Genomic DNA, 5,702 nt, shown 5'->3' on the forward strand with positions numbered 1-5,702 from the left:
AAGATTCTTTTATTTTACCACAGTGAATGATCATTTTGCCATTCACAAAATCTACAATTAAAGTTAGTGCATTGTTCCAATTGCCACACATTTTATGCTTTGAACTAGTTTAAAATAGTAAATGAAGCATCATTCTGATACATTTACAATAAACATAGCAGCACTGCCACTTTCCAGTTCATTTTGTAAGCATCAGTTATCTCACACTCTTATTCTAATCATACTGTAGTCATTTCAAAGTCACAACACATAGCTTAGCCATAATTAACATTATGACTAAGTGTAATTGTTTCTGTTTGCTAAGGGGTAGCTTTGATTGTAGTCAGGACCGATTATTATCCTATGCTCATAAATGAAATCTTAGTATGAACACAGATGAAAGTTAAGGAAGAGAAAAATATCATCACATTATAAACATTTATGACCATGAGACTTCAATTAACAGGAACCACAGGTCAAAGCCCCAAAACGAAGCACATGTAGATTCCTTTCAAAGGCCATTGAGTATAATATAGAAATAGAGCCACTGACTTCAGTGCATTCCATCTTATGGGTGTTTATTTGGCATGTATAAATTAGTGGGATTCTTTAATCATAATAGTTTTACCCCTTGAATCTAGAATAGTTGAAGCTTGTTTGCCCTATTATATTTCAACTGCTAAACTCTCGAATGAGAACTATTATTAGAGATCTTATTAATATTCCTGGAAGAAAATTAAATATAAAGGGTCGTTTTCCTAACCCTCTGCAATCGTTAACTTGAGGCTTCTGCCCAAACCACAATATAAAACATTTGCATATTGAGAGCTGCTCACAATCCACCTCTCCTAATTTTTTTAAAAGGTATATCTGCATAATTATGAATTAGGGAAATGATAATATTCATTAATTTTAGTTTTCGTAGGGGAACATCTATTGGTTTTTTTGCTGCATTTTAATCACTTTTTTTCTTTCATGAATTTAATAAAATGTTAGATTCTCAATTATATGATTTCCAATATACATCTTCCAGTATATATGTTAGTTTCCAATTAGATCTCTTCAATTAACCCTTATACATCTTTGTCAATGCATGTTTTCTACAGCAAGGAATTATCATGTTCTCACATGTGTTGTACCTGATTAGTACTTTAAAAATTATACCATCCAGGCTGTAGTAAAATTACCTTTGTGTTCTCTGCCAGTTATATAGGTCATGGGATACTTGTGAAGCTAAGTCACCTTCGGCCAGCTAAGTGAAGACTAAAATACTATTACAGATTTATGCAGAAAGAGATATTGAGTTAGTAAAATTATTTTATATTGCAAGAATTTAATGTTGTTTATATATTTAAACAATAATTTCCGTGTAATGGCATTTAATAACCTGAATTACTACGCAGTTCAGTTTGTTAATTGGATTTTCACCTATGATTTTCTAGCTACCACTCAGCATTTTAAAATTACATTTCACACAGAGATCATAAAGGCTTTTCCATTTTACATTTTCCATAAATGACACAGACTGTGGTATTTGGAATGATCAAACGACCTCCTCAAGGATTTCAAGACTAAAATTTTCAACTCTAATGTACTAGTTCTATATTCCAATCAAAGGTAAAAATAAAATAATAAAATAAAATAAAATGATATGATAAAATAAAATAAAGTTCTATTGTGCCCTGTACTTCAAAAGTTCCTTTAATCCAGATGTTTTATTGTGGCTAACCGACATTAATCAATCAATCACAGGGGCTTTTATATCACAGCAGGTTTTATTGTTCCCATTTCTCGGAAGAGGCTAGACTATTGTACTGTATATCCTGGGGGTAGGGCGGGAATTGTATGAAAAATGCTAAGGGTTATTTGTGTTACCACTATTTAGAAAATGACAATGCAGAATCTTAACACCACAAAAAGAAAATTAACACCTTTTAAAGCTGCAAACTGCCAAAGTGTAATAAGCCCCTTGAATCATTCTTTTGCTCTACTATTGGCTCTTTTCTTTGAACACCTTTCTTTCTTTTTTTTTTTTTTCTTTTCTTTTAAGGAAAACTTAGACCAAGGTATTCAAATGACAAAGGAAAGCAGGTGACAAGAAGCTTCACTCTATTTGAATGACTGAACTAAATTTATCCCAATTTGCTATATTTTTATCACTGATAATGATTATAGATGTCAGGCTTGTAGCTCTAACAGTTACTACAATATAAACTGACATTTTCCAGTGCCACTATTTTATCATGATTACTATATAAATAAAGAAAATATTGAATTTTCAGATTTCATTATTGGTTTTTTAAGACTTCATATAGACATAGCTCTCATAACAAACGGTTTCCCCATTACACGTAGGGCTCAAGCAATCACTTAGGAAACATGAAAAACTGGTTTAACGATAGTAAAGAGAGAATAGATATAAGTTTAAATAATTTGATCATTTTAAAATCATGTAATTTCAAGGGAAATATACAAAACTTCCTATTCTTGTGTCTGATATTTATTTTTGTAAGACTTGTTCAATTAGAATACCAAGTATGATCAATTCATATTTATATAAATGATAAATGTCTGAATATAACATGCACATTATTTGAAAGCACCTCTATTTACACTAAAAGTAGAGATAGAAAAATGCTGAGATAAGAACATGTTTTAAGCACAAATGCATTTGCCCAAAGATAATTGGGAAATTATTTTTCATAGATATTAGAACTATTTCAAGTTAAAATATAGTGGAAATTTAAAAATTCTCTTTTAGTAGTACTATTTCTTATCATAGGAGTATGTTGTTAAAAATAGGAGTTTATATTACTTGAAACAACATCATTCTAGTCACTTTCATTCCTTGTTCCCCTCCCCCCAATTTCTTCATGCATATATTTCTTTTATGCCTATTTTCCCTGTCCTCTTTAAAAAAAAATAAGCTCACATAATATTCTTCTAGGAGCCCAATTTGTTATATAATGTGCATATAAATAGACTTACTAATATAGGGCAAGATGGATAAGCCTCATTTTTCTCATATAGTCTCCTCACAGGGACCAAATTCAACCGACAGTGTGCCTTGAACTGAATTAGGATGAGTCAGGGAGACCATGCATATTCCCTTGACTCCTGCAGCCTCTATATCACTGATGACACCCAAATAATGGAGATAGGGCTTGCTCAGTCTTTACAAGACAGTGATATGCTTTGCTTGGGATATAAGTCAATACCACTCTGCTTACAAAAATTGTGTGTTTGTGTGTGTGTGTATATATATAATTCTTTAAAATAATGTTTTTTCTTAAATGAAAATCTTATTTTGCAGTACACACTAATATAGTCCTTAAAAGATGCTAAAATGCACATCATCTTTTCAATCCTATGCTTATGAATTGACTGTGTGTCAGCCTCAAACAGATTGGTGAATTTTCAGAATGGATTAAAAGAGTCTCGAAGAAACTTCTTGGCTGTATGGAATGGGGTCATCATAAGAGAGATTTATTTTTAAAAATAGCATGTTACAAGAAACATTATATGTGGAGTTTACAAGAAAGACTAGTTAGAAAAAAATTTACCCCTTACAATTTTGAAATGATTATAAACATTTCTTTATGTCACAAAGATATTTATGTAATGTGTTGATTTTGGAGGGTGAATTGCACCCATGTTTGATTGCAATATCAGTATATCTAAGGCCTAATTGCAAATTCATTGTTTAGTTTGTAGAAGTAACAACTATACCAATGTGAGTGTCTTTAACAGCTATACTGGAAGAGTAATGAAACAAAAGATTAATTATCTTCCAGTAATATTTGTCCCTCATTATGGAAGTAGGCTGACTTTTTGGTGTATTACAATAGATAAGTAGACCCTAAAGATCAGGTAACACTTTAGGTAAACACCGCAATTCATAGGAAAAAGTGGAAGGTGAGAATTACATGAAAAGATTATAAAACACGTATGGGACAAATTTAGTGTCATAAATATATTCATTAATTCATTCAAAAATCTAATTTAAAGACCACACTATGTAAAAATGCCTAAAAATCCCTACTGTATTTTAAAAACCATCCTATAGGCGCAGCACAGAAATATTCAATAGCTATATTTCAAGCATAATTCAGCTGAGGGCTCTTAAGGCTCGTTTGTTTGCAGTGAGGAATACTATACTGTGAGTCCTTTCTACTTTGATAATTCTCATCACAATAGCTCTCCTTTATATTTTAGACTTTAAAATTTTTTTGCTTATCACATTAATCAATAGTTCTAAGGCTCAATAGCAAGTTCTTGATAATATACGTAAATACACTAGCATTTAGTTGTGTCTAATCTTCATATTGTTCCAGAATGTTTACTGAGTTTATTATCATCAAGTATTATACTAAAGTTGCCTTCTACTCATGTGTCAAATAACAATAAATTAACCTGCTCTGTGTATCTTTTTTTAAAAAATTTATTTAGTCTATTTATTTTGGCTGCTTTTGTTCTTTGTTGTGGTGCGCGGGCTTCTCATTGCGGTGGCTTCTCTTGTTGTGGAGCATGGGCTGTAGGCACGGGCTTCAGTAGTTGTGGCTCGCGGGGTTGGTTGCCCCACAGCATGTGGTATCTTCGCGGACCAGGGCTCGAACCCCTGTCCCCTCAATTGGCAGGCAGATTCTTAACCTGCTGCGCCACCAGGGAAGCCCTGCTCTGTGTTTCTTAAATTATATGTGAATACAAGTTACCCAGAGATCTTGCCAAATTAAAATGCAGGTTCTGATATACTGGATCTGGGGTGGATACTGAGGTCCTGCATTTCTATCATGTTCCCAGGACATTCTGATGCTCCTGATCTGTGGACCACATTTTAAGTAGCAAGGACCTAAAAGACATTTTAGATGGATAGTGCCATGGCTCACAGAAAAACAAAACAAAAAGAGCATTGGAAAAGTCTATATCTACCACTGTACCATGCAGGGATTAATTCTGTTACCAAGCATACTTTTGACACAAGTGTTATTCAGGGGCACAGGAAATTTACATATCACTCATGTACTAATTTGATTTAGTTTGTTTTCTTCCCCACAGAGATTAGATATCTTGAGCTAAATTTTTGTTTTACTTTAACTCGCTGGGAGTGAGGAAGAAGCTGTTCGGAGCCTGGTCCCCTTTGGGGGAAGGCAGGCTGCACGGAACAGAGCAGGAGCATTTTGGGCATTTACTGAGCATTGTGAGGTTACCAGGCCACTGAATGAGTATATGAGGTGTCAACAAGGATGTGATAGACTACATGTGTGGACTCCCAAGCTCACAAAGGTTTCCTACTTTTTTGAAATGCTTTTCCCCATATTCCATACACATGAAAAGCAAAGCAGCTATAGTCACATGGTGTGGACTCCTCCTACTCTGCCAGAAATTGACATTCCATTTGACAACACTTGATTATGTTTATGAACATACTAAATTCAAGATGGACCAATGAACCCCTTTATCACAGAACCTAGTTCTACCACAGAGATACTCCAAGATCAATCTAATTACTTTCTGAACAGGAAGTGATGTATACTCAAGAGTAATTAGAAACAGTAGTTTTCATTACATAGACCAGAAACCCAAAGGAAAGATGAGGGAAGAGAGTTATAAAAATGAAAATGATGCACAGAAGGAACCAGAGATAGAGAACCACTTATGGTCGTTAATTAATTGATTCCAGTTCATTGTTGATGTCCGATTATATCCCCACCACTGCTTCTTAA

Source organism: Mesoplodon bidens (genome assembly GCF_964165515.1).
Source record: "Mesoplodon bidens genome assembly, chromosome: 17".
NCBI lineage: Eukaryota > Metazoa > Chordata > Mammalia > Artiodactyla > Ziphiidae > Mesoplodon > Mesoplodon bidens.